The sequence below is a fragment of the Staurois parvus genome, unplaced genomic scaffold, assembly GCF_062004578.1.
Source record: "Staurois parvus isolate SC_StPar_1 unplaced genomic scaffold, SC_StPar_1.0 ptg001008l, whole genome shotgun sequence".
Classification (NCBI taxonomy): Eukaryota; Metazoa; Chordata; class Amphibia; order Anura; family Ranidae; genus Staurois; species Staurois parvus.
The window spans coordinates 1,164,797-1,188,751 of NW_028318804.1; the positions used below are offsets into that span (position 1 = coordinate 1,164,797).

The following is a 23,955-nucleotide window of genomic DNA, read 5'->3' on the forward strand; positions in this document are numbered from 1 at the left end:
TGGGAGGAGGAGACCAGGGAACTAGAGAGAAGGAGGTCTTGTGAGGAGCGGAGTGTGCGTGTTGGGTGGTACTTGGATATTAGGTCAGTGATGTAGTTCGGGGCAGTATGGTGGACAGCTTTGTACGTCAGTGTTAGGATTTTGAATTTGATCCGTTGCGCAATCGGAAGCCAGTGGAGGGATTGGCAGAGGGGGGTGGCGGAGATGGAGCGGTTGGTAAGGTGAATGAGTCTGGCAGCCGTATTCAGGATCGACTGAAGCGGGGATAGCCAGCGGCGAGGCAGGCCAGTGAGGAGGGAGTTGCAGTAGTCGAGTCGTGATATGATGAGGGAGTGGATGAGCTGTTTAGTGGTTTCTGGGGTTAGGAACGTGCGGATTTTGGCGATGTTGCGGAGGTGGAGTCTGCACGAGTTTGTTAAAGATTGGACTTGGGGCTGGAAGGATAGGTTGGAGGTTTTCATTGTGCAACATTGCCACCTTGGGCACCGGGTGGGCCAGCCACCAGCGTCCTGACAACTGCTGACTTCATCGGTTGACGAGGAGGACATCTGGTACCTGCACAGCATCTATGTTTGACCACTCACCCCTCTCTGTCAACACTGGGTTCATGTTAGCTGTGTGCTCAAGAGAAAATGAGGGAGAACAAATGATGGAAAACTAGTCAGTACCAGCGTGCAAGAGTGTATTTGCTTTATGAGAATAAACCTCCTCTAATGTTGGGTGTCCTGCATGTGTGGATGCTGCTGAGATATGTAAAACTACTAGGGGTGCCTTGAAAATGTTCATAATTTTAAAGGGTGGCTTGACTGGAGAAAAGTTTAGAAACACTGATATAATCCACACACAGTGCAATCATATCATACAATATGACCACAAAACTAACACACAGCACTAGGTAACAATACAATCATCAATAAAAGGCTAGGGCCACAAAAACGTTATCATACAATCATAGAAACCAGACCAGGGTTATAATCACATCATACAATCATAGGACATAGACCGGGGCCACAATGCATCATCACACAATCATAAGACATAGATGGGGGATACAATCAGGTCATCGTGCAATCATAGAAAATAGGCTAAGGACACAATCCAGAATCATACAATCATAGAACGCGCACAGGGGATACAATCATTTCATCATACAATCATAGAACATAGGCCATGGATACAATCCATCATCATACAATCATAGAACACGGACAGGGGATACAATCACTTCATCATACAATCACAGAACATAGGCCATGGATACAATCCATCATCATACAATCATAGGATATAGATGGTGGATACAGTCACGTCATCATACAATCATAGAATATAGGCCATGGATACAATTGATCATCATACAATCATAGGATACAGATGGAGGATACAGTCACGTCATCACACAATCATAGAACATAGGCCAGGGATACAATCCATCATCATACAATCATAGAACACAAACAGAGGATACAATCACTTCATGATACAATCAAAAACAAAGGCGATCATCAATCATAGAACACGAACAGAGGATACAATCACTTCATGATACAATCAAAAACAAAGGCGATCATCAATCATAGAACACGAACAGAGGATACAATCACTTCATGATACAATCAAAAACATAGGCGATCATCAATCATAGAACATGGACAGGGGATACAATCACAGAACATAGGTCATGGATACAATCCATCATCATACAATCATAGGATACAGATGGGGGATACAGTCACTTCATCATACAATCATAGAACATAGGCCAGGGATACAATCCATCATCATACAATCATAGAACATAGGCGATGGATACAAGCCATCATCATACAATCATAGAACATGGACAGGGGATACAATCACTTCATCATACAATCATAGAACATAGGTCATGGATACAATCCATCATCATACAATCATAGGATACAAATGGGGGATACAGTCACTTCATCATACAATCATAGAACATAGGTCATGGATACAATCCATCATCATACAATCATAGGATACAAATGGGGGATACAGTCACTTCATCATACAATCACAGAACATAGGCGATGGATACAATCCATCATACAATCAAGCAACATAGTACAGGAGATTAAACTACATCATCATACAATCGAAGATAGATGGGGGATACAATAACTTCATCATACAATCATAGAACATAGACTGGGGTTACAGTCATTAAACAAAGGCTAGGGCCACAGTCATGTTATCATACAATCATAGAAGCCATACCAGGGTTACAATCATATCATCATGCAATCATAGTACATAGACTGAGGATATAATCCATCATCATACAATTATAGGACATAGATGGGGATACAATCACATCATCAAAGAATATAGATCAGGGATACAATCCATCATCATAGAATATAGATCAGAGATACAATCCATCATCATACAACAAAAGGACAAGGACATAGATCAGGGATGCAATCCATCATCATACAATCATAGACTATACAGCAGAGCGGGAGATACAATCACATCATCATACATAGGATATATACCAGGGATACAATCACATCATCATACAATCATAGACCGGGGAAACAATCCATCAACGTAGATCATAGACTTTGGATACAATCACATCATAATACAATGATAAAACATAAACCAGGCATGCAATCCAACATCATACAATCATAGAACATACACCAGGGATACAATCTGTGACAAGGTTCTTGTAACCCCAAGACAGGGGTCTCCTTAGACCTGGGTCCATAGTCGGTGGGAAGGAGGCTGGCCCCCAGGTCCATCCAAGAGCCCACATCATGGTGTTTTCCTTGATACAAACTATCATCATACAATCATATGACGTAGACCAGGCATTCAATTACATAAATGCACAATTATAGAATATAGACCACACATACAATCACATCATCATACAGTTATAGAATATAGACCGGAGGTACAATCACATCATCATACAATCATAGAATATAGATCAGGGGTGCAATCACATTATCATAGAATATAGACCGGGGATACAATCACATCATCATACAATCATAGAATATAGACTAGGGGTACAATCACATCGTCATAGAATATAGACCGGGGATACAATCACATCATCATACAATCAGAATATAGACCGGGGATACAATCACATCATCATGCAATCATAGAATATAGACCAGGTATACAATCACATCATCATAGAATATAGACCGGGGATACAATCACATCATCATACAATCATAGAATATAGACCGGGGATACAATCACATCATCATACAAATGACATACAGACTGGGCGTACAACACATGAGCAATCTGATCTGGAGAGGGCAGAAAACTTCCCCACATAAATGATCCCATGCAGTTTCTGTATAAGTCCAGCACACACACAGTTAGATTGGGTTTGATTTGGCATAAATTTCGCATAACATTCTTCAGTACAGATAAAACTTTTAATAGGACTGGTTGCCTATGACCAGGATATCAGTATCGAGTCACCTTGTCGGACATCAGATACAGATCAGATCTGCTGTCAGATCATGACACAACAAGGCAGATCTCAGTTACCAGCAGCCCCAGCAGAATGGAATGAAGTCTAATGGGTAGAAGTCGTCCTGCTAGATCCATCAGCACATGGAATCATTTTCTTGTCATTTCATTCCTGTAGGGATTTCACATGCTGCCTACATTCTTCCTGAAATGCTAATAGAATAAATGTGCAAATGATAAACTTCCCTCCCATAATTATAATATTTCCTCACAGGTGGAAGTGCCGCATCTTCTACAAGGTCTCCTGTCAGGTGGAAACATAGTAAGGACCTGACGGATGACTTCTATGAGGTGGGATGGAGTCAAAGATACGTGGCATGAAGTCCAGGCTTGTCATCTATGTAGAGTGTTGGGGGGCCCAGGGTGTAACTACAGACTGCTGCACTTATAATTGTCCCAGCTCCAGAGGTGTCCAGAGACCAGAATTTCTACCCCCTTTTTTTATTATTTCTACCCTGAATGTGAACCTTTTTTTATTTTCTGCTGGACTCTCCACTTGTGGGAATATTATTGAAATGGAAACACGAAGAACTTGGATTCAAAATGAGTAAACTGCCAAATTGTGGCCTTTCTCATTTTCTGGCACTTTTAACTGCATACTTTTTGACCCCTCCTCACCTCACCACATACCTCTCTCTCCTCCTGTGACCACATACTTTTACCATTGTATAGCTTCTACAGCTAACAATCACCTACTGTTATATTCTACCACAACATTCATAGACCTATTGGTGAGATTAGACTATGTGACAGCAACCCCACCCAACATCAATCATATTGGAACAAACACTAGTAAAAAGAAAAAAAGACAAAAAAACATAAATGGGCACACAGCAGAAATGCGATTACATAGTAATGGCTTCAGGGCGAATAACTCTACACTGAGTTCACTATATGAAAAATGATGTATTTATACATGGAGATCATATCCCCCCCTTATGTATTATACATGGTGATCATATCCCCCCTTATGTATTATACATGGAGATCATATCCTCCCTTATGTATTATACATGGTGATCATATCCCCCCTTATGTATTATACATGGAGATCATATCCCCCCCTTATGTATTATACATGGTGATCATATCCCCCCTTATGTATTATACATGGAGATCATATCCCCCTTATGTATTATACACGGTGATCATATCCCCGTTATGTATTATACATGGAGATCATATCCCCCCTTATGTATTATACATGGAGATCATATCCCCCTTATGTATTATATATGGAGATCATATCCCCCCCTTATGTATTATACATGGAGATCATATCCCCCTTTTGTATTATACATGGAGATCATATCCCCCCTTATGTATTATACATGGAGACCCTATCACCCCTTATGTATTATACATGGTGATCACATACCCCCTTATGTATTACACATGATGATCATATCCCCCCTTATGTGTTATACATGGTGATCACATACCCCCTTATGTATTATACATGGAGATCATATCCCCCCTTATGTATTATACATGGTGATCATATCCCCCCCTTATGTATTATACATGGTGATCACATCCCCCCTTATGTATTATACATGGAGATCATATCCCCCCTTATGTATTATACATGGAGATCATATCCCCCCTTATGTATAATACATGGAGATCATATCCCCCCTTATGTATTATACATGGAGATCATATCCCCCCTTATGTATTATACATGGAGATCATATCCCCCCTTATGTATTATACATGGTGATCATATCCCCACTTATGTATTATACATGGAGATCATATCCCCCCTTATGTATTATACATGGAGATCATATTCCCCCTTATGTATTATACATGGTGATCATATCCCCCCTTAATCTCCTCTTCTCAAGAGAGAATAAATTCAGTTCCTCTAATCTTTCCTCATAGCTGATCTCCTCCATGCCTCTTATCAGTTTGGTTGCCCTTCTCTGTACTTTCTCCAGTTCCCCAATTTTTTTTGTGAATTGGTGCCCACAACTGAACTGCATATTCCAGATGAGGTCTTACTAATGATTTGTACCGGGGGAAATGATATCTCTCTCTCTGGAGTCTATACTTCTATTAATACAAGAGAGGATTTTGCTCGCTATAGAAGCTTCAGCTTGGCATTGCTGCCATTATTAAGCTTGTGATATACCAGAACCCCCAGATCCTTCTCCACCATTGATTCCCCCAGTTGTACCCCCCCCCCCCAGTATGTATGATACATGCAAATTCTTAGCCCCCAAGTGCAGAACCTTACATTTATCAACATTAATCCTCATTTCCCACATAGTTGCCCAATTACACAGAGCATTGAGGTCGGCTTGTAAATTGGAGACATCCTGTAAGGACGTTATTCCACGGCACAGCTTGGTGGTATCTGCAAAGACTGAAATGGGATTTATAATCCCAGGCCCTATATCATTTATAAATATATATTAAAAAGTAAGAGTCCCGACACTGAACCTTGGGGTACACCACTGACAACCCTAGACCATTCAGAGTATGAATCATTAACCACTACTCTTTGAATATGATCTTTTAGCCAGTTTTCTATCCATTTACATACAGATTTTTCCAAGCCGTAGACTTTACCTTACACATTAGCCATGTGTAGGGAACTGTGTCAAATGCTTTTGCAGAATCCAAGTATACCAATTAGCTACATTTCCCAGCAGTCTGACATCATACTGTGGCTTAGGGCCACTTTTTTGCACCTCAAGCCAGTATAAAGAGAGTCAGCATCAGGAAATTGGGACATTGACCCCTCAGTCCCCCTTCTAGCCTGTATAGAGAGGACAGTATCAGGTGATGGGAACATTGACCCCCAGTCCCCCTTCCAGCTTGTATAGAGGGACCTGTCTCAGAAGAGGGGGGCATTGCCTTCTCAGTCCCCCTCATCCAGCCTGTATAGAAGGACTTAAATCAGAAGATAGCAGGCAGTGATCCCTCTCTACCCAGCCTCTATACATGGGCTGGCATCATAAAGTTTCCATTTTGGGGAATAGCAGAAAATGGGGGGCATTGACCCCTCTAGTCCCCCTTCTAGCCTGTATAGAGGGGCTGATATCAAAAGATGAGAGGCACTGACTGCCAGTTCCCCTTCCAGTTTGTATAGAGGGGCCTGTATCAGAAGATGGGGGGCATTAACCTCCCAGTCCTCCATTTAAGCCTGTACAGAAGGACTAGAAGCAGAAGATGGGAGGCAGTTGTATAGGGAGGATGGTACCTCCTGCTTAAGTTCCTCTTTTAAAGGAGACTTGAATAATTACCTTCAGACCCCTCAGTCCCCCCTTTCATCTTGTATAGAAAGGCCAGTATTAGAAGACAGGGGCAGTGATGCTGCAGTTCCTCCTTCAGCTGGTCTCAGAAGAATGGGGGCAATGGCTCCCTCAAGTTCCCCTTTCAGCCAGTGTAGAGTGGCCAGTATCAAAAATGGGGGGTCGTGACCCCCTTAGTTCCTATTTCAGCCAGTGTTGAGGTCTGGTATCAGAAGGGGCCAGTATCACAAGTCACTCTGGCCAGTTGTTCTTCTTTCAGTATCCCTTTCAGCCAGTACAGAGGGACTGCTATCAAAAGATGGGAGAAGTAACCCTTCAGTTCCCATTCCAGTCTGTATAGAGGGGCCAATATCAAATTCAGAGATAATAGGAGTCTGCCCAAGCCAAAAAGAAGTGAACCCACCCCCAGGCTCCACAATACACTCTCCTATCACCTGCAACACAGTCTGTTGGTGTTGCAGGAAGAGGACACAATGACTTCCAGTCGCCACCCTCTAATCTGTACCTCTGGGGTGCTGGGAAGGCTGAGCCCTCTCCTCCTCAACCTCCGGGAGGCTCGAGTAAAGAAGTCCACCATGCTGGCACTTCATGCAGGAGGTCTTTCCATACACATCGCTCTCATAAGAGAAATAAGAAAGGAGAACTGCTGGCCAGAGAGACTTGTGAAAGTTTCATACGTTTCCTGTGCTCTGCTGAGCTGAGAGGAGGAAACGTTGATTCGTCTCTTGATCCTCTCCTACACAAACACAAGTTACCTGCAGATCATTCTACAGGGAAGACAGCCCACAATTCAGAGGGACACATTGCCTTAAGATCATCAGACCACCCATAATGACTCTATGGACTACCCTGCAGTGATGATTACACTCCCCCCCCCCCTCCTGAAAAAAAGAACTCAATTAACATTGGTGTGATCATTCAAAGAGGGATTGTACAATATCAACCGATCCACAGACAAGAAGTTAAACTGTCCAAGGGGTTTAGGGTTGTCTGGAATGTACTCTGTACCAGGGGCGGACTGACCATTTGGAAACTCGGGCACTGCCCGAGGGCCCGGGGTCAGTAGGGGGCCCCATGAGATGCCCCTGGTACCTTGTTCATAGGCTTTTTTGAGTTTAGGCAAGGATACAGGGGCCCCATGATCCCCTATTGCCCGAGGGCCCCATGAGTTGTCAGTCTGCCCCTGCAATTGTAACATTATAATAATGAACCCAGTATGTATTAACATATAACCAATGTGTAATGCAGGGTTTCTCAACCTGTTTTCACTTAAGGCACCCTTTAAAATTATGGAGAATCTTGAGGCACCCCATTCTAAAATGTGAAAAACTATTCTAATAGTTTTCAATAACGCAGCAATATCCACACACGTAAGACACCCAGCATTGGAGGTGATTTATTCTTCCAAAGAAAATACACTTTTGCACCCTGGTACTGACTAGTATTCCAGTGTTTCTTTTCTCTCTCATGTTTCCTCCATCACTGAGCTAATGTGACCCCAGCACTGATGCAGGGGAGGGTCAAATCAGGACGCTGTGCGGGCAACTGACATCCTCCTTATCAACAGGTGATGTCATTGGTTGTCAGGATGCTGGCGGCTAGAAGGTCATAATGGTGCACAATGAAAACCTTTGTGTAACTAAAAGGCAGGCTTGTCCCACCCACTGGCTTGTATACAAGTTTTGGGCAATTTAAAGACATCTGCTTGAGAAAGGCTGATGTAATGTATGACATTCCACATTGGAAAAAGCACAAATATAAATATTTTGATCAGGTTTGTGCATGCTTACTCCCAAACTAGCTCTGTGTGTCCATAAAACACAGAGATTGAGGCTCAGCCCCACCCCCTGCTCTCTCCTCACTGGCTGTGATTGACAGCAGTGGAAGCCAATGGTTCCTGCTGCTGTGTCTGGGCCAATGAGGAGGGAGAGAGCTGGGAAAGCTGCTGCTCTCGTACACAGTGTTAGATCGAGAGCTCAGATATTTATTAGGGGGGCTGAGGAGGAAGCTGCATAAATGCATGAAGGTAAAAAACCTTCAGCCTTTAGGACCACTTTAATCTCCACACACATTGGTCCAGCACTACACACACCTATTAGATTTGCAATAACTAGGCAAACATAACTAATAACTGGTTAATGGCAACAACGTCCAGACAATAACGAGAGATGTAAAAACTTATAAACATTAGCAAAGGGAGGATAGTGCATTATAAATAAGCTCCTCAGCCAAAGTTCAGTTGTAATTAGACCTCATTTATGATATACTGTACATCTCCTTCCCATATATTTATAGCTGAAGGACGATGAGAACACTGGGTGCGACCATCCCTTATTTACATTACTTCCACATTATTTGCTTTCAGCAAGACACAGTATACCATCAGATGATCTACATGACCCCTAAGGTGATGAGATTTGCAATAGAAGGAACCTGAGTCCACCATGGACAAGGACATAGTGTTGTATGAACAGTACACACCATGCACAGGACACTGAATTAGTGTGCCACATTAGTAATCTCTGGGCCACAAGAAGCCCTCTTTTTCCTCCCTTGTAGCTTTCAATCAGTGTGATTTAAGTTAAAGTCCCAGTCTTATCTGGGACTTAGTATGGTGATGCTTCCTTTAATTATTTTGAAGTTTTGAGGACCTCAGCTGTAAACAAGAATCTACCCAGATATCTCACCAAGATGCTTTAGACCAACTTTTCTCAACCTGGAGTCCTCCAGAGGCTGCTTGGGTTCCTTGAGCAACAAGCAATTTCTACCTCTCAGCGAAGTAACCACTGGTATACATTATCTTCCAGGGGATGAGTCTCCACACTAACCAAAAATGTAAGGGGCATTCTTTCCACTGACCTTCACATTCATATATTGTGAGCTCTAGTTAAAGTAGAACTTTATTTCTAAAACATTCTTCTAAAAAGTAAATCTTTTTTTTTTTGGACATTGTTTTTTTGTTGCCAAAACAGGAAGTGAGAGGAAATCCCTTCAAAGCAATGGTGGTCAACTTTCTTGACATGGGGGGTGGCCCAGGGGCGGACTGACAACTCATGGGGCCCTCGGGCATTAAGGGATCATGGGGCCCCTGTGTCCTTGCCCAAACTCAAAAAAGCCTATGAAAAAGGTACCAAGGGCATCTCATGGGGCCTCCTACTGACCCCGGGCCCTCGGGCAGTGCCCGAGTTTCCAAATGGTCATTCCGCCCCTGGGGGGGGGGGGACCTCATGTGCAGCAGCCCACAGCCCAAAGTGCCACACACAAAATTTTGTAAATATTCATTAACAGAGACAGTAGACATGCAACAGGATATTGTCAAAGACTATGGGCATGAAAGAGAAGGTCAGAGACTGTGGACATATTACAAGACATGGTCAGAGGTTGCAGATGTGATACAAGAGATGGTCAGAAATTGCGGACATAATACAAGTGAACGTCAGGTGCTGCAGACATGATATAAGAGATGGTCAGAGACTGTAGACATATTACAGGACATAGTCAGAGGTTGCAGATATAATACAAGCGATGGTCAGAGAGCGCAGATATGATACAAGATGGTTAGAGAATGCAGACATGCTTAGATTGTAAGCTCCCAGGATCAGGGCCCTCCTATCCCTCTTGTATTGAACTGTATTGTTGCTGTATTGTCTCCCTTTATATTGTAAAGCGCTGAGCAAACTGTTGGCGCTATATAAATCCTGTATAATAATAAAAATAATAATAGGAGGCTGTCAGAGACTGAACATTCTATAGCAATTGTTTGGAGACTCTAGACATACTTCAGGGGACAGTCAGACATATTACATGAAGCTGCTAGAAACCACTACTACAACAGGACATAAGGGGAACACCGATTAGTGTCTGCAGGAGCCCAGAGGGCCAAAAGGTGGCATGTGGCCCCCGGGTTGCAAGTTATGCACAAGGGTTTCAATATAAGGGAAATCCCCGTAGTCACCAGAACAAGTGTCCCTACTGCAAGATTTTCCTCTCCCGTTCTGTTGACTGCTCAAAAATTTAGATTTTCTTTCACTGTTCTTGATAACAGTCACCAGGACAATAGAGGGTGAATCTCCCTAATGTGGACACAGACAGCAATAAAAACCTGATATGTGTTGTAATCCCTCCGCACTCTATCTAAAATAAAAGGGAAAAAAAATATTTCCTTCAGTTATACTGTAAAGTAATTATTTGTAAGGGACCCCTGAGACCAGATAGTTTTCTTTTTTTTTAAATGGTGGTAAAAACCTGTGTGCAGCTCCCCTCCCAAAACTTACCTGAGCCCCATCTTGATTCAAGGATGGGCACGAGGGCCTTGGCTGTCCCAGGTCTCTCCCTCCAAATTGGCTGAGACAGCAGCCGGAGCCATTGGCTTCCCCTATTGTCAATCATAGCCAGTAATCCAATGAGAAGAGAGTGGAGGATGGGGCTGAGGAGCAGCAGTGTGTGAATGGACACACAGAGCAGAGGCTTGGGAGCAAACCTGCTCAGGTGCCCCCATAGCAAGCTTCTTGCTGTGGGGGCACTTTGCAGAAGGGAGGGGCCAGGAGCTCTGGCAGGGGACCCAAGAAGAGGAGGATTGGGGCTGCTCTCTGCAAAACCATTACACAGAGCAGGTAAGTATAACATGTTTGTTAAAAATAAAAGAATACTACTAAAAAGGATGTGAAAGGCTGCTTTAGGCAACACGGGCAGAAAGTCTTTTATTTTCTCATATATTTCTATATAGCTTAAGTTTGAGGTCCTTTGGGGCCCTATAAATCTACAGTAATCCTTGAGCTAACCAAAGCCAAATGATCACAGATCCATGTGAAGCTGGCCATCATAGCATCATACACTGGTCAGTAATGGCACACAGGACATGACGGAGTGACTGGTGCACATTGTTGTGTCAACTTCTTCCACACAGAGAACTGCAGAGGAGTGCTCTCAAAAACATGGAGACCTCACAGATCATAATACACAATGGGGGTTATTTACTAAAGCTGAAGAGTGCAAAATCTGGTGAGGCTCTGCAAAGAAACCAATCAGCTTCCACGTTTTATTGTCACAGCTTAATTGAACGAGTTGAAGTTAGAAGCCGATTGGCTATGATGCAGAGCTGCACCAGAATCTCAGTGCACCAGTTTTAGTAAATCTCCTCCACTGTCTGCTGAGGACAATCCAAAATTTGCCCTTACCCTCTCATAGCTGGGCCGCAATCCTACATGAGAACCGGACAAAGCTCAACAAAATATAGGAAATCGCTCTACTTCTCTTCTGCTTCGTCTCTTCTTCTGAAGGGACACAAACAACCCAAACTCAACATGCTTTGCACCCCTCAGTGTGCAGTGCCAGAGTCCTTTCTTCAGTTCTTTATATAAATTTCATATAATCTCCTACATGCTACTGTATGGAGAACATAGCTCCAGAGTAGGCAGTTATATCACATAGGTTTACTTTATACCGAGCTCATCTATGTAAGAAAAACTGGAACACAACATCAGATAAACTATGAGATAGGGAAAGCAGATAGTTAACCCTGTCATGGTTTTCATATACCAGATTTTGAGTGTAAAGCTAAACCTTAGCCCCCAGCTTGGGTCTAATGAGTAGGTAGAGTTCAGGGCTTAGTACTGGACACCTCTGATCCCCCAACTTGGGTTTAATGAGTATGTAGAGTTCAGGGCTTAGTACTGGACACCTCTGATCCCCCAGCTTGGGTTTAATGAGCAGGTAGAGTTTAGGGCTTAGTACTGGGCACCTCTGATCCCCCAAATTGGGTTTAATGAGTAGGTAGAGTTCAGGGCTTAGTACTGGACACCTCTGATCCCCCAACTTGGGTTTAATGAGTAGGTAGAGTTCAGGGCTTAGTACTGGGCACCTCTGATCCCCCAACGTGGGTTTAATGAGTAGGTAGAGTTCAGGGCTTAGTACTGGGCACCTCTGATCCCCCAACTTGGGTTTAATGAGTAGGTAGAGTTCAGGGCTTAGTACTGGGCACCTCTGATCCCCCAACTTAGGTTTAATGAGTAGGTAGAGTTCAGGGCTTAGTACTGGGCACCTCTGATCCCCCCACTGGGGTTTAATGAGTAGGTAGAGTTCAGGGCTTAGTACTGGGCACCTCTGATCCCCCCACTGGAGTTTAATGAGCAGGTAAAATTCAGGGCTTAGTACTGGGCACCTCTGAACTCTTATCCCCACTTGTATAGGAGCAGGTAGAGGTCAGTGCTTAGGAACTGGGCATCTCCAATTCTCCCATCTGGGAGAAAAGAGCAGGCAGAGGTGAGGGCTTAGTAATGAACACCTCTGATCCCCCACTTGGGTATATCATGCAGATACAGATCAGGGCTTAGCACTGGGCTCCACTGAACCCCCCTTCCCACCACTTGGGTATAAGTAGATAGAGGTCAAGGATTCATACTGGGCATCTCTGATCCCCCCGCTTGGCTATAATGAGTAGGTAGAAGTCAAGGCTTAATACTGGGCATGGCTGACTACCCCAATCTGGTATAATCAGCAGGCAGATAGTCATGGCATAGCCCTGGTCACCTCTGACACACCACCCCCCCTCCCATCTGGGTATAATGAGCAGATAGAAGTCAGGGCTCAGTGCTAGATGCCCTCTGGGCCTTCAGCCATTGTCCCTCTGATCTCACAATGAGAACACAAAGCTTTTTTTTCCTCAATGACAACCGTAAATTGTGCAAACAAACAGCCATGACATTTATCAGACTGACAGAGTGTCATTATAACTGTACAGGTGTGGCGAGGCACGGCCCCATTCCATAACGCATCTAATAAATACGTAAAACATGTTCAAAAGGAAAGAATTCTAAACAAACCTATTTCCTAGACGTTGCCCAATGCACCACTGCCCCATCCAGCAGGAGATACCACAAACTCGCCCTTTTCCAATTTCCACAACTCTTGCTTTGAATACGACTCCTACAGTAAGATGCCAGAACTTCAAAAAAGACTGAGTTCTCCGGGTCACCAGGCTGTCACCCCCTCCCACAACGCCAAGTGAGCACAATTAGAAAAATGTATAAAAATGCATCCAGCGCTGTAAACAGGAGATACCGGGGGCAGAGTACCAGCAATCATTGCATGGCACTTGGTGCATACAGAAGATATAAATTATATGTGGTGTACAGTACCTGTGTCCAGGCAGGTCCTTGGAGCTGCACACACTTGTCCTCACTTGGTTGATGTCAGGAGGCTCCACACATCCTGCATCAGGTAACAAGGTGGCAATACATTTACATAAGGCGTGGCATGACTTTCCTCTTCATGCAAAGTTAACACTTTCAGCTGCTGACTTGCCTGACTGCATTCCAGAGCGGTGGAGGGAGGTTTCCTATTATTCAGCAAAATGCTCATTCCAAAGGACAACCCAGCCACAAATCAGACAACGTCAGACAGATCCACCCCAAAGGTGTGGACATATAGCTATGATATAAATAATATTTGCACACCCCTTCTGAACACTACCATCCAGCAGCGCTCCTCGCAGTGACCATTTGACGACCTAACTGTCCCAGACAAGGGATGATTGTAGCCATATTAGTGCACTTGCGACAGAAAAAATTGAGTACTGTCCGTGATACTTTTTTTATTTGCACAAAAATCCAATTTTCAGGACAAGCTTTCGGGGTATGTCCCCTTCTTCAGGGTCCAAGCAGTACTAATGAAGAGCCATTACATCGGTGGTCAGTGAGAAGAATGTCCGTTACTTTGTGAAGTAGTACTGCTTGGACCTTGAAGAAGGGGACATACCCCGAAAGCTTGTCCTGAAAATTGGATGTTAGTGCAAATAAAAAAAGTATCACAGACAGTATTCAATTGTTCCCAGACAAGGGAAAAATTCTCATCTATATCTGAACTGAGTATATTACTTCATTTATTTCTGATATTAAGAATAACTGTGCATGTCAAAGCTAAACTTCATTCTGAAAATGTTTACGTCTTGCTGAAATTCTATTAAAAATAAAGAATTAATGTCCAAGGGCAGTTTGTTGTTGCTATTAAGGAGCAACTAAGGAGCACTCTTTACATCTGGAGGAAAAGAAATTTAATCTCCAAACACTGAAAGGTTTCTTTACAGTGAGAGCTGTGAGAATGTGGCATAGACTCCCTCAAGAGTTTGTCAGCGGATTGCTTCAAAAAAGGCCTGGATTCTTTCCTAGATACACAGAATATAACTGGATATAACATTTATAGGTAACGTTGATCCAGGGCATATCTGATTGCCTCTCGGGGGATCAGGAAGGAATTTTTTTCTCAGCAGAAACAAATTGGATCATGCTTCGCTGTTTTTTTTTTGCCTTCCTCTGGATCAACTGTGGGTATAGGATTATAACTTTTTTTTTTAATGGTTGAACTGGATGGACTTTTGTCTTTTTTCAGCCAGACTAACTATGTAACTATGTCTAGCTATTCGGTTTGGGAACCTAAGGACATTTCCAGGGACAAATCACCCAAACCTCCAGTCTGCATCACCCTTCCTGGCTACATTGTTCTGCAAAGCTCTTCACAGTGACATTGCTTCCTGTCTGCTGTATAACAAAGAAGAGTGAATATTGCAAAAACACTTCACAAGCATGTCTCAGATATTCACCAAGCTCCTTCTTTGGTGGTACAACAATATGCGCACTGCTCCAGCCCAAGGGGACACAAGAGAGGAGGGCTGTGGCAGCGACATAATATTTTCATATAATCTATGAGAGATACAGTTTAGATAATCCTTCAAGACTACTTACTGAGACTGTAGCCCAAATTTGATTGTAAGCTCCAGTGACCAGGACTCTCTCTAATCTTTGGTAACCTTGGGTCACTCTTTAGACCACCCTTTTCCAACTTTTGTTTTTAAACATGGTGGAACCCTTATAATAAATGTTAGGTCTTGGGGAACTCCTGCTAATCATTTTTTTTTTTTTTTTTTTTTAAGTCCGCAAACGTGGAACTATAACGTAAAAACCCGTAAGTGTCCGCAAAAAAGTGCAAGTGCAGAAACACACACACGAAAAACGTGCACTTAGGGGTGTGTTTGTCCTACCCCCGAAAGGGTTGGACCGTTCACCCGATCCCCCGGGGCACGAAGCTCCTGACAGGGACAAGGTTCCCATTTGGTCCTCCTGGCCAAAAGGCCTGGTGGACCACCGTTCCTTATGCCCAGCCGAAGCCGGACATCCAGTACTAGGCAAGGGGGTTCTCCCGAAGAGAAAACCCCCTAGGGATCAGGGGAGGAAGGAACCGTATGGCCACACATCCTCCCCCTAGACTTCAGGTAAGGCCCGAGGACCCACACCCTCCATCCGTGAAAAACACACACATAAGAAAGCAAAAAGTGACAAAACGTGGGAGTGGTTTAAATAAATAGAATAAAATAAAAAAGTGGTACCGTGCCTAATAGTGCACAGACCAGGCCCTGAGGCCTGTAGCAAAAATTGCCCTGGACTTAGCCAAAAGACCTGGTCCTTAGGGCGCTGTGCAAAAAGAGGTGAAAAACAGTGGCCATGTGTCATCTTCACACCGTGGGGTCCCACACCCAAGTGTTACTAGTACTCCTGCTAATCATTACTGTATCTACAGCTTAATGCACATTATTGTGAACTGTAGGTTGAGATACTATAATAAATACAAACATTCAGGAATGTGGTGTACTTAGTGTATGTAACATCCAGGGCCTACTCTATAGAACAAAATTATTGTCAGTAATAATAAGGAATGTAACTAATAAATATCATGACTGGAAAAGAAATGCACACAGTGAACTTTCTTTTGTACTCTCCCGTTGGTGGTCAGAGGAGAACTGCCTGCTTATGTTGAAGGTCAGTGAAGATGGGCTCCCTCAGATTGGTGGTCAGCGGGAGAAGGACTTCCATTACACAGGTGGTCAGTGGAAAGGATGCGCCTTAGATTAGTGCTCAGTGGGAAGAATGCCTATTATATTGGTAGACAGTGGGAATAATGTCCCTTACATTAGTGGTCAGTGGGAATAATGTCCCTTACATTAGTGGTCAGTTGGAAGAATATCTCTTATATTGGTGGTCAGTGGGAAAAATGTTCCTTACACTGGTGGTGAGCAGGTAGCATGTTCCTTATATTGGTGGTCACTAGGAAGAATGTCCCTTATATTAGTGGCCTGTGAGAGGAATGTCCCTTACATTAGTAGTTTTTGGGAAAAATGACGCTTATATTGGTGGTCACTGTGATGATTGCCCCTTCTTAATATCGAGGAACCCTTGATATAATGTTCAGGCCTCAGGGAACATTCATAGTGTGTAAAATACTCTTTTACATTGATAATCAGAGAAGAAGAGCCTTTACATTGGTGGCCGGTGAGAAGAATGTCCCTTACATTGGACAACAGTGTGGAAAATGTCCCTTATATTGGTAGTCACTGTGATGAATGTTCCTTCTTAACATCACAGAGCCCTTGATATATAATGATAAGGCCTCATGGAACATTCCTAGTGTGTGAAACACTCTTTTACACTGATTATCTGGGAAGAAGAGTCTTTACATTGGTGGCCAGTGAGAAGAACATCCCTTACATTGGTCCATAGTGTCAAAAATGTCCCTTATATTGGTGGTCACTGTGATGAATGTTCCTTCTTAACATCACAGAGCCCTTGATATATAACGATAAGGCCTCAGGGAACATTCCTAGTGTGTGAAATACTCTTTTACACTGATCATCTGGGAAGAAGAGCCCTTACATTGGTGGTCAGTGAGAAAAATGTCCCTTACATTGGTGCACAGTGGGAAGAAAGCACATTGGTGGTCAGAGGGAATAATGCCCTTAACTTTGCTGGTCAGAGGGAATGATGCCTCTCACATTAGTGGTCAATGGTAAAAATGCCCTTAACATTGGGGGAAAGTAGGAAGAGTGCCCCCATATTGTTGCTCATTGGGAAGACTACCCTTTGCATTGGTAGTCAGTGGGAATAACACCCCCCTCCCCCTACATTAGTGGTAAATGGAAAGAATGCCCCTTACAATGGTGGTTATTAAAAATAATTTTCCTTACCTTCATGGTCGGTAGAAAGAATGCCCTTACATTGCTGGTTAGTGAGAAGATCGCTCCCCTTACAGTTGGCTAGAAAGATTATTCCCTCCTCCCATCCTGCATCTTATAACCTCCCCACCATACCCTACTCCGCACTGTCTTGTCCTTCCACCACCATACTCAAGACCCTTTCTCCACTCTATACATGCTCAAGTTTTTTTTATACAAAATTCACATACACACCAAGACTCCATTTATTTGCCAAAGAGTTAATAAAAGGAAATCCATTTTACAGTATGGAAGCCATTTAATGAGTTCCTAAGAGGTTTATAGCTATTAATATTGCATCTGTACCCTGGTTGAGAAGGGCTGCTCTAAAGTATATCAAAAACCAGAACATTTTAGGTTTGGATAGAGCAGGGGAATGCTAGTCAATTTTTTTGTCATCATTCTCATTTGGGAGATTTTGCTTCACTTCCTCTCAAACGGAAATAGGAAATCTTTCAAGTGAGACAAAATCCCCTCATAGACAGTTGTCATCAGAATTTCCCCTCTATGCTCGTTTTGATGACAAGAAAAGCAGAATTTCCCTAGCGGGGACAAAGACAGCTAACCCTTATCTGCTCCATTTATAAAAATGTTTTTGCTTTAGATAAACTAAGTCCTAAATATATTCTTGAAAATCCAACTTCCGATTTTAGCTGTATGAACTCCGCACTCCCCCATTTTCTCATCAGCAGCTTCAAGGCTGTCCAAATATATAAACCAGCAAAGCCAGAAAGCTTAGCTTAAATTAGTTGTTTGCCTGGTTCCCAAGGCACATGTAATCATTGCAAAAAAAGAGCAACAACATACACTATCCCATAACAACCAATCACAGACCATCGTAAGTACTTTAATTACACCTGAAAACCTACTGGCCACTCTGAGTTTTAAGCACAAAATGAAAATTATCTAAAAAACACATACATACTGTGACAATAGTAATATAAAGTTCACTGGCTAACTTGGAACTCTAGTTTGTGATCTTGTATCTGGTCCAGCACCCTCTATCCAGTTTTAAGCCTAGAATCTTCGATCTGATCTGGCACCTTCTATCCAGTTCCCAGTCTGTGATAATTTATCTGATCTGGTGCAGTCTATCCAGTCTGAAGTCAGGGATCATCCATCTCTTCCTTCTTAACCAGGGTTCTGTGGAACCCTAGAGATTCTCCTAAGGTTGCTAGGGGTTCCTTGACCAATTTCAAATATATCTCTCACCTACACAGACCATCAAGCCAAGGGGGTAAACCACTAATGTGAGGGGTCTATACTGACCACTATTGTTAAGGGGCCATTATTTTTACGGTCTTGTTTCTTTTCTGTTATTTGATTTCAAGAATAGTAGTGAAGATAATTCTGCAGTAGGGGCTATCTGGTCTAGCGCACTGTATCCAGTCTAAGATCACATATCTGCACTGAGACCATCTATCCAGCATCTTGCCCCAGATCGTCAATCTGGCATGGCATCCTCTATTTAGCCTGAGGTTAGGACCATCTATCTGGTGTTAAACCCTGTATCCAATCTGAAGTCTAGGATTATCTATGAAGTCTGGCACCCACCCTCTATCCAGTGTGAGATCTTTGTGGCCTGGCACACTCAGTCCAGTCTGGGATTATCCACCTGGTCTGTCATCTATCGATGGTGCCACTATCCAGTCTAGCACCCTCTATCTTGTCTCCGATCTGCAATGATCTATCTGGTCTTGAGCCATCTATCCAGTCTCCAGTGTGGCATCATACATTTGATCTAGCACCCATTATCCAGTCTCCAGTGTGGCATTATCTAACTGGTCTGGCAGCTCCTATCGAGTCTCCAGTCTGACATGATCTATCTGGCCTGGCACCCTTTATCAAGCCTGACGTATTGGATCATCTATTTGTTTTAAAACTCTTTATCCAATCTGCAGTCTGGGATTATCTACCTCATTTGGTGCCCTCTATATAGTCTGGGATCTATTTGGAGAGGCACACCTTATCCAGTCTGGGATTGTCCACCTGGTCTGTCATCCACCATCCAGTCTGGCATCCTCTCTACGGTCTCCAGTCTGAAATTATTTATCTGGTTTTGAACCCTCTATCCAATTTCCAGTCTGGAATCCTCTCTACGGTCTCCAGTCTGGAATGATTTATCTGGTCTTGAACCCTCTATCCAATCTCCAGTCTGGCATCCTCTATCTGTATGATACCCTCTATCCAGTCTCCAGTCTGAGATGATCTGTCTGGTATGGAAACCTCTATCCAGTCTGAGATCATCTATCTGTTGCAGTAAAAATATTTTATATTTCTCTTTATCTTCCTACAAAATGTAAAAGAATTGGTTTCCATTGGTCAGTACATTACTAAAAAAAACTCCATTACGTTCAAATAATCATTGTGTGTAATGTCGATTATCCACAGCAACATATTAAATATATGTCTTTCCCCAATAACTACTGCATAATATATCCACAGTGATGTTAGACTCAGTGTCAGTGGCCCTCGTACAGACCTCAGGAGATATAGCAATACTGGCCGAAGAGGCAGACAATCAGCACCACCTTCTGACAATTTATGGAAATACAGAGGGATGCCCCTTCTTGTAGTGGAGAGTGCAAAATCTGGTGCAGCTGTGCATAGAAACTAATAAGCTTCCAGTTTTTTTTTCAATCACAGCTTAATTGAACAAGCTGAAGTTAGAATCTGGTTGGCCACCATGCACAGCTGCACCAGATTTTGCACACTCCAGTTGTAGTAAATCAACCCCAATGAGTGGACAATAGTCACACACTTACAACAAAACAGGAAAGAAATAAAACAGGACTTTGAGGTGCCAAACATAACCCCAGAAAAAGGTGACTACACAACCTGCTTGTAGACAATGAGTGGACAGTGTTTGCTGTATAGAGCTCTTCGCCGAATGCATCAGACGGAATCCAGAGATCGGGGGAATCACCGCACCGGGACCAGACAGACGGGAAGTGAAGTGCTCGCTCTACATGGACGACGTGACGGTGTTCTGTGCCAACCAGCGCTCCATCGACCTGCTCGTCCAGACCTGCGAGGACTTCGGCCAAGCTTCGGGGGCAAAGGTCAACTGCGGGAAGTCGGAAGTCATGCTCTTCGGAAAGTGGTTCCTGCCTTCTTCTGCATCCATGCCCTTTGGCATCAAGACAGACTTCATGAAGATTTTGGGAGTTTGGTTTGGTGCCGAGGGCGCAGCCCTGAAGTCTTGGGAGGAGAGACTGGCCAAGATGCGCCAAAAGTTTGGACTCTGGAGCCTCAGAGACCTCACCATCGAAGGGAAGACACTGGTACTCCGCAGCGAGATTCTCCCTGTGTTGCAGTACCTCGCCCAGGCCTGGCCCCCCCGGGTCAACACCTGCAAGGCCATCACCAGGGCGGTGTTTCACTTCATCTGGGGCTCCAAGATGGACAGAGTGAAGCGGGCAGTCATGTTCAAGGAACCCCTCAAGGGCGGTAAGGGCGTGCCCGACATCGCCACCCAGCTGAGGGTGTTCTTTGCTTGCAACTGCGTCCGCAGAACTTTGCCAAGACGGACTATGGACTCTGGCGGGAACGCAATGTCTCGCTTCTTCCTGTTGCCTCTCTGGAGGTCCCTGGGGTGGGACACCTGGGATAGTTCCATCCCCTACAACTGGGACACTCCTTGGTTCTACTTGGATACCTTCAAGTTCATCAGGGAGCAAGGGCTGCAGGGAGTCAAGCCGGACTTGTGGAAGCCAAAGACCATCTACAAGCTCATCCGAGCCAGCGACATTTTGGAGTCGGTTCCAGGCCTGCCTTCAGACACCTGCAAGGTGGTCTGGAGGAATGTTTCTTCTAACATCCTCACCAACAGGCACAAAGACCTGGCATGGATGGCTATCCAGGGGGGACTGCCTCTCAGGACATTTATGCATGCCAGGAACCTGAGCAGATACAGACACTGCCCCTTCTGCATCACCCATGAGGAAACGTCTTATCACGTTTTCTGGGAGTGCTCATTTGCTCAGGCCCTGTTGGGGGCCCTGGAACCTGAACTCAAGGACTTTGTGCCACAGACAGCCATCACTCACTTTGGGGTTTTGAATGGACTGTTCTGTGGAACTTTTTCTTTGGAGGACATTGACGGCGCCTGGCGGGTGCTGTGCTGTTTCAAGGACGCTTTATGGTGCGCCAGAAAGCGCCTCACCCTCCAGCGGGAGAGGATGTCCATTGAGGACTGCCGCAGACTGATCCTCAGTCTGCTCAGAGACTATTCCTTGTTGGACTTTAAGGAGGAAGAGGACGTCTGAAGATTTCCCCCTTCCCCCTACTCCCCCTTGCGTGTCTTTGTCCCTTCAATAAAGCTTCGGGCCTGTGTTTCCCCCTCCCCTCCCCTTCCACCCCCCCCCCCCCCACACACCTGATGCCTATTGTTAATAGTGTTTTTTTTTTTTCAGTTATCGTTTTCGTGCACGACATAGTAACTAGGAAATGTATATCGTATTAGGATGCTACAGTTTTTGGGGTAAGCGGCGTCATGCATGACGTGGTGGTCCGGGGGATTCATCCTCCGTGCACATCACGTCAGGCATCATACCGCTGAGCGAATGTATTTATTGGCCTGAATGTATTTATCGTATGTTTGGAACTGTATTGCTATGTGGTGCGCTGCGTCGCAGTACAGGGTGAGATGTACCCCGATTACACGTAACATGTTGTTTTTGATGCTTATGCAATAAAAGTATCTTTTCAATCAAAAATGAGTGGACAGTAGTCTATCGCTTCTCGGCCTTTTGGCTAAGATCAAGTGTAGTATCTGTTCTTATCAGTGTCCAGTGGGGGTGCTCCCGACCATTCTAGCTCTGCGGGGATGGTTGTTGTATAGTACCCTCACTGGAATGATGGGGGTCCGGAAGGCTAGTACCGGAGGGACAGAAACCGGGGAGCACCACGAGTTAAGCTGGGGCCCCGGGAGTAATTCCTCTGGGAAGACTGGAAAGACCCTGTACCTCCTGATTTGAACAAGCTACCTTGGTCTGGCCAGGGGCTGGGGAGGCAAAAAGTCCGCAAACTCAGTGCCCCCTGGGGAGACGCGCTCAGGGGTGTCACTAGTAACACTTGGGTGTGGGACCCCACGGTGTGAAAATGACACTTGGTCACTGTTTTTACACATCTTTTTGCACAGCGCCCTAAGGACCAGGCCTTTTGGCTAAGTTCAGGGCAATTTTTGCTACGGGCCTCAGGGCCTGGTCTGTGCACAATTCGGCACGGTACCACTTTTTTATTTTTTCTCTCTCTTATTTATTATGCACTTCCCACGTTTGTCACTTTTTCTTTGCCTTATGTGTGTGTTTTTTCACGGATGGAGGGTGTGGGTCCTCGGGCCTACCCTGAAGTCTAGGGGGAGGATGTGTGGCCATACGGTTCCTTCCTCCCCTGATCCCTAGGAGGCTCTTCTTTGGGAGAGCCTCCTTGCCTAGTACTGGATGTCCGGCTTCGGCTGGGCATAGGGAACGGTGGTCCACCAGGCCTTTTGGCCAGGAGGACCAATTGGGAACCTTGTCCCCGTCAGGAGCTTCGTGCCCCGGGGGATCAGGGTATGCGGTCCAAGCCCCTTTAGGGGTAGGACACGGCACACCCCTAAGTGCACTTTTTCGTGTGGTGTTTTGCACTTGCACTTTTTTTGTGAACACTTACGGGTTTTTTCGTTATAGTTGCACGTTTGCGGACTTAAAAAAAAAAAAAAAAATGAGTGGACAGTAGTCACACACTAAACCCTCATATGCTGTTCCACAACTCTGTTCTACATGATGTCACAATGGGGAGAATCCAACCACAGGGTCCACTTTGTGTCTGCTGGTGTTAAAGCAGATTACTTCTTGTGGTATTATTACATATACATGGAACACTTGCCATATATTATTAAAAATTATCATAGTTACATAGTTAGTCTGGCTGAAAAAAAGACAAAAGTTCAACCATAGAAAAAAAAAAAAAAAGTTATAATCCTGCACCCACAGTTGATCCAGAGGAAGGCAAAAAGCAGAACAAAGCACGATCCAATTTGCTCCTGCTGGAAAAAAAATTCCTTCCTGATACCCTGAGAGGCAACGTGTCATAACGTGTCTATATTACTATTTCCTGAGAGTCCCAGAGAAACCTCTT

At 44.2% G+C, this 23,955-nt stretch overlaps 1 protein-coding gene and 1 pseudogene across 5 annotated transcripts in view; one reads left to right on the top strand and one right to left on the bottom strand.

The window, feature by feature from the left end:
- Window positions 1-23,955, bottom strand: part of LOC149441274 (uncharacterized) — an 81,465-nt gene that overhangs the window by 34,094 nt on the left and 23,416 nt on the right. The gene's annotated exons all lie outside the window — the stretch shown is intronic.
- Window positions 22,568-22,683, top strand: LOC149441275 (U2 spliceosomal RNA; annotated as a pseudogene).